Genomic DNA, 10256 nt, shown 5'->3' on the forward strand with positions numbered 1-10256 from the left:
GGCACACCTAGATTTCAATAAATAGCGAAGTCTCAGATGGTACGGGTTCGGGAAGTGAAAGTTCATACTCTAAGTTTGAAGATTTTGGTATACAATTATTTCCCGCTGAAATCGAGGATGATACGGATGGTGATGCAGAAGCTGAAACTGATACAACTCCTCCTCACTTGGTTGATGAATATGAACATGGTGGTGACCTTGGAGAGGTTTCAACAACCGCGACATAACTTTTGCAACATTTTTTCTGAATCATAAATGTAACGCGCAGGCTCCTTCATTAACTTCTTTTAGTACTTCTTTAGCTTTCATGGAGCAAACATCATTCAGATATTTCTTTCATTTAGCTAAAGAAGCCAGCTTACTTAGCGCATCAACCTTTTCTTTTTTAGCCCTTGGTACATGCGTCAACTGAAATACATCTAATTCATCTGCAACCTCTTGTACTAGCGATAAGTAACTTTGCATGGAGGCATCATGCGCCATCGTGACAATAATGCCTCATACTCTTATTCGTTATCTATTGCCGCAAACCTAAACCTCAACGCATACTTGTAATCCTAGCCCTCTGTACTTGTTACACACACAAGCGCCACGAACCACCTACTTTCTTTATAGTACATTACTGGGTTGGGCACCAAAGTATGGTATCGTACCTCACGTAATATGTTTGCGTGCACCAATTTGTAGACTTCCATGTGCAACCACATATATTTGTTCTAATTGATCAAGCATATTTTCATAGGGTTGGGGTGAACCTACGCTTGCGTGAACATTAAGCTCCAAACCTCTACAACTCATTATTTCATCACTCGTTTTTCCTTGGCTTGTTCTAGGTCTAGGTTTACTTCCTTCAATGCCCAAAATGCTCTATGCTCTACTTCCACCGGGATGTGACATGCTTTCCCATAACCTAGACGAAATGGTGTGCTGCCTATTGGTGTCTTATAAGCGGTTCTAAATGCCCATAAGGCGTCATCAAGCTTGGTTGACAATAAAGAGATAATTATTTTCCTATTCTCTGTAATTTTCTCTCTCTAAAATCTAGAGAGAGAAAGTAGAGAGAGAACTAATCAAGGATCACTAGAGAGTGACAATAGTGACAATAGAGAGATATTTTAGAGAGAGAAGTGAGAAATGTGTCTGTTGAAATGGTGGGATGAGCCACCTATTTATAAGAAAGGCTTGATGGCAAATTTGTAATTAAATGGCTGAAAAACGAATGGCAGGCCGTTTGGCAAGGCCGTTTTTGGTGCCCGTTTACTGGCAATCCGTTTTCCCTTATGGCAAGCCGTTTGGCAAGCCGTTTGCTGGATCGTAACTTGATTTCTTGTCTTTCACCGTTTTCGCTCTACAATCTTCGTTTTAGCTCCGTTTCTGACGATTAAGTAAATAAACTTTTTCAAAAATTATAAAATAAGTTATTTAAACGCGAGTTAATCGTCTTAGCCGGTTTTGCTCGTAATGACATAATCTACCAAATGAAGTGAATAAATACTTATTTAGATGATAAAGTCAATTACTTTATCATAAAAGGGGCTAATAACTGGGGTAAAAACGTGACTATTTAGCCGATATCATTAGTCCTGGCCTATGATTAAGGCGATGCAAAAAGAATCAAGTAAATCAGAGCTAAAACGAAGATTCTAGAGCGAAAATGGTGAAAGACAAGTTACGACCCAGGAAATCAAGTTACGATCCCGAAAAAACCGCAGACCAGAGGTACCATGCGGCTTGCCTACATGGAAAACAGCCTGGCATCATCTGGGCACAAAAAACGACTTGCTCTGGCATACGGTCTTGGCATATGGCTAGCCATCCGGCTTGCCATACGGCATGCCATACGGCCTGCTAGCCGTATGCCAGTAAAAAAGTTGCCTATTAAAAGGGCCACTAGCATCCATTTTTACACACATTCAATTTGTACTTCAATTTAGATTTTCAATTATTTTAGTTAGTTTTTAGTAGTAGCAAGCTTAACTTTTATTTTTCGGAGGATATCCCGGCGATCTCGGGCAAATTTCTTCAGCCTTTTCAGGTTTTTATCCGAAACGATTGTCTTATTAATTAAACATGTATTGTTATCATTTATGTTTAATAATGCGTTCCGATATTGCCATGTTAGCTTAATTAATATGTATGTTGCCATGATAGAAGTTTGGGTTAGCGTAATTATGTTAAATTAGTACGATTACTATGGTTATACTGAATCCGTGACCCCGATAGATTTGTATGCTAGCATCTTAAGGATTGACCAACCTAGGTTGTGATCAGGACTTATCCACCTATATGAACTTAGCTACTTCATAGGATTAAGACCCCGAATTATACTGTACCTGAAGATTCTATTTACTTGGTATGGCAGGAGTTCCTGAGAGGCATTTAATGCGCTTTTAGGACACGGAACCTAGGAATTGAGACATGAATGACCTAGTATGCCTATTGAATGTTACAAATAGACCTCTTAGGAGCTGTTAAGATCTAGTTACTGCCTTAACTGTGTGACCTAAATCAATTGCATGTTCTTGTTTGATTGTTGCCCTAGGATTAAGTCATATCTACTGTTTAGTTATCTATTAGGTTCCTATCTAATTTACTTACAGTATATCAACTGTAATGCTGTATAATGTTTAGATTGGTATGATCTCATTAGTATGATGAAATGGTTGTTATTATACATTAATGTTTTGTCAACTTGACCCGACGGACTCCTTCCGTTTGTGATCAGTGTTCACTCAACACGGCACGTTGTTATTCAGTTACCCAAACTGATAACGAGGGTTAGGATTAGAAGTCAACTCACTAATAAACCTAGTGCTTTACTAAGGATAACCTCCGAGATATAGTTATCCTTCAATTATACGACCAAGTGACATACTTTTCACTGCTCAACGAGAACTCCGAGAGTCTAGAGATAAGTAGGTCTGTGTAATTGGCTCATCCAACCAGATCTACACCGTTCTAATCATAGCTTTCACATAAACATAATTATCTTTCCCTAGCCCAAACCAATATCTTGGTCAATATTTTCCTGATCTGCATACTCCAGATATCCCTCCATCACCTTTCTTTTTCGTAATTAGGATTATTAGCTTAAAACCAACTACTATCTTTTATCTAGGTAATTTAACCAAAGAGGATTACCCACTTGATCTTCAATTCGTTAAACCATTCAAAAATACGACCCTAGGTTAACTTACACCTTCTACCTTAGAAAGTTAAAAGTAAATTTAGGCCTCGCAATATATAAATAATAAACCACTGTTCTCCATCTTGATAGCTAACTTTGACGCCTTGCGGCCAAATGACACCGCATAAATAAAGCCGTCCGTTTCGGTCATAATCATAGATATAACAAGTTTTTGGTGCCACTGCCGGGGAATTGAATATTTCAATTGAGAAAGATTTTTAACAGACAAAAGTATTATTTGGTGGTGTCTAAGATAGACAATTATACAAGGACTTGGTTGTTGAATTTTTCGAACAGTCTCAAATTATATTGGAACCAAAAGGATCATGCCTCTCCGTAGTCGATCTGGCCACTTAGGTACGAAGTAATCTGTACGAAATCCTATCAATTAGAATATCCGATAAAGGTTAGTGACCGAATTTCAAGAATAATCGTTTTAATTAAATTATCGATCCTTTTAGTAATTTGATATTTTCTAAAATTTAGTTTTCAAGTCTTTTAAACAGAAAACCCAAAAAAATGGAACAACAAAATACCCTTGTTTCTATGCAAAAATCATGCTTAGAAGAAAGGGGATGACCAATCACCTTAAGAACCGAAGGAATTCATAAAATCAGTTCACATATGATCAAATTGGTCAGTACGATCTGTAAATTTCAAGGATTTTCGACTCACGATCCAAACTTTCACCTGAATAAATTTATCAGTCTGGTTGACTCTTTTAGGAAGAAAGAAAACGAGAGAAACATTTTGAAACTTCATCTTTTTCAATATTCTTTGTTTGCACGCGCTTTAACATGGTTTGATAAGCTTAAACCGAATTCAATACAATCATGGGAGGAATTAGCTACAAAGTTTTTAAACAAATATTATCCACCTTCCATGCAAACCTGTTTAAGAAATGACATCACAAACTTATCTTAAAAAGAAAACGAGTCATTATGTCGAGCATGAAATAGAGTAAAGGTGATGCTTAAAATATGTCAGAATCCTTCGTTAAGTTTACCATTTACCAATTCCTAAAATGCTGGAAAGCAGGTTACAAGATCTCACCCTCACTCTTCAAAGTTTACCAATTTCTAAAAGTCCCTATGCCACTAGAACCAATCTAAGGTATCCTTACCCTAGATGGGCATATAAACAACAGAATAGCTCGGACTCTAATATAATCTTCCTGTTACGCCAACCTACTCTCCACTCTAAGGAAACTTTAGTCGAATTTATAAAAAACAATACATGATAAACCTTTAAGTCATAGAATGCCAAAATAAGTTTGATACTTAGATAAAGACTTTCGAAGAATTAATAACCAATTTTCAGCTAACGCTTAAACGATTAACCACTAAAGTTGAAACAGAGTGTAATAAGTTTGACGCCGTAGTAGTAACTAGATGTGGGAAGGACACAACTGTTAATATACACATACAAGATTTTTCCGATACGCAACCTGTGCTAATTAACCCAGCTATCAATCCACTGGAACCTATCTCTCCTAAAGCTCCGGAATTTATTCCACAAGCCTGCATACCTTTCCAGGTAGGCTTAGGAAGGAAAGACAAGAAGCGCAATTCGCTAAGTATTGGGATATTATTAAAAATTTGCATTTGAATGTAAGACTAGTAGATGCTTTAGTAGAAATGCGCTAAATTTTTCAAAGAATTGCTTTCAAATAAAGAGAGATTAAGAGAGATAGTTAGCTTACCCTTAAGTGAGGAATGTTCATTAGTGTTGTAACATGGTATTCCACCTAAGTTAGGAGATACAGGAAGATTTACGGTACCTTGCTACCTGCAAGATGTCTAAAGCAGCAATGCGTTAGCAGACTTAAGAGCCAGTGTAAACCCTAATGCCCTATTCATTATTCAAAAAACTAGGACTTAATGACTTAAGACCTACCAGAATGACTATCCAACTCGCGGACAGATGGTAACATCCCACCTTTTTCCATTTACTTTTCCGTTATACTAATTTAAACTCCGTTATATGTTTATAACATCTCCCGTTGATACGCGTTTTAAATTATCTCGTTTAGGTAATTCCCGCACCCGAACGAAAGTTGAGGGACTAAACTTGACAAGGGATCAAACCCTTGACTAGGTCAAAGGGTCAAACCCCTTTCACCCATTCATTACCATCTCCCTATCTCTCTCTTTTTCTCTCTAGCAAGAACACACCCAATTTCCTTTCTCATTCATTCATCATCTAAATCCGGATTAGGGAGCTAGCAACCAAATAAATTACATATTCGTGATCCTCTCTTCATCCTCTTCATTTTGGTACCAACTTCATCTCATTTGGGTAACTTTCTAAAATCACTAGATTTTGTGTTCTTGATGTTTTTAACTTATAAAAGTGTTAATTAGTGTCTATGGCTCAAGTCTAACATGAATATATGATTTATATGCTCGATCTCGTTGTTTTAGTGTAACTAGCATGAACTTGAATTTTGGTGTGTTGTTCTTGAATTTTGGATGATCATATGTTGTTAGATGTTGAAAGTTGATGTTTTAATTGTGTTACTAGCATCACTAGCTTCAATTTGATGTGTAGGTTGCCTTAGAAAACTTCATGAGCTTGATTATTGATTTTTGGTGGAATTGAGTTAGGGTTTGAAGAACTTGAAGTGATTATTTGATGCGTTGATTGCCATGAATTGTTGTTAGTAAGTTGTTAGTTGTATTGTATGCTCCATTACCTACAAAATGGCATGTCACATGTATGCATTGAATGCCCAAATCATTAAATGTGCATTGGTGAGTTTGAAGCATTAATGTGGGCATTGAATGATCACTTGGTTGGAAAACTCGGTTGTTACAAATGAGGTTTTTGATTGTTAAATTGTGTTTAGTTGCATTCTATGTCAAAAGAGCTTTCCAACGATATAAGGTGCGAGTCCTAAGTGTTTGTGGTTTGCGTTTTATACTTATTTGAAGTTTGGATCAAGTTGGACAAGTGAAACAGACCAGGCACCAGCACCCGCCTATTGTCGCGGCGCGACAGAAGGGTGCCGCGGCGCGGCATAAGCCGTGCCCAGCTTCTGTCTCCGGTGTCCATTTTATGGAAAATGTTTGGCATACTACGGACCTCCGATTCACATGAAACTTGTTCTAACATGTTCATATATGATTAAAAACCTCAGAAAAATAGTTCGGAACCCGACCCGAACGTGTTGACTTTCGTTGACTTTGACCGACCAAAGTTTGACTTTTAATCAAACTTAACCAAATATTTGTGCAATCGTTCTAACATGTTTTTATACTTGTACCTTGCATGAAACATGACAATTTGATTCACATGCTATTATGATCGAGTCTTAACGAGCCATAGGACTAATTGAACATCTTTGACCTATCGTGTTTACCGTTATTGATACAACCTATATGTTTAGGTCAAGACTAGCATTGTTCTTTGCACACGTTTACTTGTCGAAGTACTTTACTACTCGTGCACTCAAGGTGAGATCATAGTCCCACTTTTACTCTTTTTGAACTTACATTTGGGATGAGAAAACATAAACATTTCTTTACTAAGTGAACACAAGTACAGGAAAACAAACATTCTACATACGAGTTTAGAACAAAATCCTCAATTCAATTATCATTAGTTACACTTGCCGGGTGTAAGCGAGAACTTATGTTGTATGGATCCATATGGGTTTGACAAACCCTCATTCAAACGGTTCGCTACCGTTTACGAATGAAATATATTTTCGAGAAACAGTGTATGTTCTAGCACTAAGTGATGGGGTTCAATGGGAGAAATGTTAAGCATTGATAATTGGGTGCTCGTGAAACAAACTTTTGGAATGTATTACTATTATTTCATTGATGCAAATCTTGTGGTTCACTTGTACTTACTTACTTAAACCTATGATTTCACCAACGTTTTCGTTGACAGATTTCTATGTTTTTCTCAGGTCCTTGAATGATACATGATACATGCTTCCGCTCATTATTTTGATACTTGCATTGGATGTCGAGTATATATGCATACATGGAGCGTCTTTTGGATACTTTTAAATTGTGTCGCATAAGTTTCATTTGTACTTAAAACTATGTATCGTAACTTGTGGTGGAACTATTCTTGTAAACTTGAACAACCTTTACATTTGAAATGAATGCGACATATCTTTTGGTCAAACGTTGTTTTAAAGACTTATGACCACGTAACGGGACCTAAGTAGACGGCGCCGTCAATGACGATTTGGTCGGGTCGCTACACAGATCAGTTAAGATTCCTCGAGGAATAGCTGAGGATGTCCTAGTCAGAGTGGATAAGTTTGCATTTACCGTTCACTTCGTCATTATGGATATTGAGGAAAACACGAAGGTCCCACTCATTCTTGGCAGACCATTCTTCAATACTGCAAAAGCCATAATTGACGTAAACGAGAAATCACTGAAATTAAGAGTTGGAAATGAAGAAGTCACATTTAATGTCGACAGAATCATGAGCCATCCTCGCGAAGAAGATCTCAATCTCGATGATTCTTTTTAAGAACTTGTCAACGAATATCTGGAGGATACCATGGCTATATGTAGTCAAGATCAAATTTCTAAGGATCTGTTCTCTACACGTCCTGAAGGAAATCTTGACAATCATTCAGCCATAGATCCTTGTTAATATAAATCTCCCCTCTCTGAAAGTAACTTTCTCGGCAATACTATCCTTATAGCACCGCTAGGTTAAGGCATTCCCTACCTCTGTTAATGAAGAAAAAAATTTCATTCCGGTATTCCAGGAACCACTGTTAAGTGAGGACTGTGATGAAATTCCAGAACCGATCTTCGAAACTAAGGAAGAAGTTTCTGAAGATGAAGCATTAAGAAGGACAATTTCCTGAACCAAAGAACAGATAGCATCAATGATCGCTATTAAGGAAGAAGAATCAAAATCCCAGGAGAGATATGACTTATTAGACATAAAGGAGATAGCCAGAATAAAGCCATCTATCGAGGAACCTCCAGAATTGGAGTTGAAGAAGCTACCCGAACATCTGGAGTATGCATTCTTAGAAGGAGAATTGCAACTCCCCGTAATAATTTCTAAAGACGGCAGAATCGAGGAACCTCACGCCACATGAGAAGGCGGAATTGATTAAGGTACTGAAATCACATAAGAAAGAAATTTCTTGGAAGATTTTTGACATAAAAGGAATCAGTCCAAACTATTGCACCCACAAGATCTTCATGGAAGATGATTTCAAACGATCAGTTCATAGGAAAAGAAGGGTCAATCCAATGATTCAAGAAGTCGTCAAGAAAGAAGTAATAAACTTCTGGATGCTGGTCTGATCTATCCTATTTTTGATTCGCCATGGGTCAGTCTTGTTCAAGTGGTACCCAAGAAGGGAGGAATGACTGTAATAAAAAATGAGAATAATGAACTTATTCCAACTCGGGAGGTCACCGGTTAGAGGTTTTGCATAGATTATCGCAAACTAAACGATGCAACCCAGAAAGATCAAATTTTCACTTCCGTTCATTGGTCAAATGTTGGAACGCCTATCAGGAAACGAGTTCTATTGTTTCCTTGACAGTTTTTCCGGCTACTTTCAAATCTCCCTCGAACCAAAGGACCAAGAAAAGACAACCTTCACCTATCCTTATGGAACAGTTGCCTATCGATGCATGCCCTTTGGGTTGTGCAATGCACCTGCTATATTTCAGCGATGCATGGTAGCTATATTCCATGACAGTAAGGGCCAGGTTACACGGCTATCCTTCGGGTGATTAAGGTTAAGTGGTTAACCTTGGGTTGTAGGTTTGTTGATTATATATTTATAAATATGTTATTGATATTGTTGTGATGTAGCTAACCCTCCGGGCGTAGCTTGATAGCGTTGTTGGTGTACTTACATTGTTGATATATTAGTTTGTTGTATAGCGATACATGGTGATGATTTGGTGAATGCAATGTATGCATAAACATATATACTCGAGCACTAGACATGGATACACAACTAATATATAAAAGATAAGATATGAATGCTCACATATCAATATTGTGATTCAATATTGCAGGGAAGTACATAGACGCAACAGAGATGATAAACACTAGGTTTGATTTGCCAATAATACCCACGTACATTACCCATAACCTCCATAGCTATACCCCATCATTTCCTTAGCTCTATCCCGCTCGAAAACCCATTTTGAAAGTGACACGCTCATAACCTCGTCGTAGTATTTTATGTAATATTACTACTACTACTAATATATATATATATATATATATATATATATATATATATATATATATATATATATATATATATATATATATATATATATATATATATATATATATATATATTAAAGAGACAGAGAGATTGAGAGATAGATTTATGATTGAATTCATCCGAAAAACTGATCGAGCTTTATAGGCATTCCTGTCCAGCCATCCCATGCGATCGCATGGGTCTGAAGAGGAATGGCCATGCGATCGCATGGCCTGAAGATCCAGCTCACAAACCTTTTAACTTCTAGTTTGTCGACATATTATAATATAATATATATAGTATATAATTTAAATTAATTAATTATATATTAAATTATATTCTCGTGCATAGTTAATTTGTAATTTTTGTTCCGATAAGTCGTACGTCATTACGCGACTTATGTCCCGGTTCCGGTTTTTCGAGTGTCCCTTCGTACGCTGAGAAAACTTGTAATTTACATTTTGGGACATGTACCTTTGTCAAAATATAGCCTTAAATTATCCCTAATTTATATAATTCGAAATATAACTTATACATTTGAGTGTTTTGGTCATTTACTTCTATTAATCATCGTCTCGCTATTTGTTAAAATACATTTTAAAATAGTGTTTTACTGTAGCAAAGTTTTTTTACTGTAGCAAATAGTGATTTTCAAAAACACTGTAGCTTTTCGGTTACTGTAGCAATTCGAAAATACTGTAGCAAATTAGTGTTTTACTGGTTTATCTTAAACGTTTTAGTTAACTTATCTAAATATCAAACAGATAATCAAACCAATAAGGTTAATGCACAGTATCATATTCATAACACTTTGTTACGTTCTCAAGTTATAGCATATGTATCTATTTA

This window comes from Rutidosis leptorrhynchoides, chromosome 11 (assembly GCF_046630445.1).
Source record: "Rutidosis leptorrhynchoides isolate AG116_Rl617_1_P2 chromosome 11, CSIRO_AGI_Rlap_v1, whole genome shotgun sequence".
Taxonomy (NCBI): domain Eukaryota; kingdom Viridiplantae; phylum Streptophyta; class Magnoliopsida; order Asterales; family Asteraceae; genus Rutidosis; species Rutidosis leptorrhynchoides.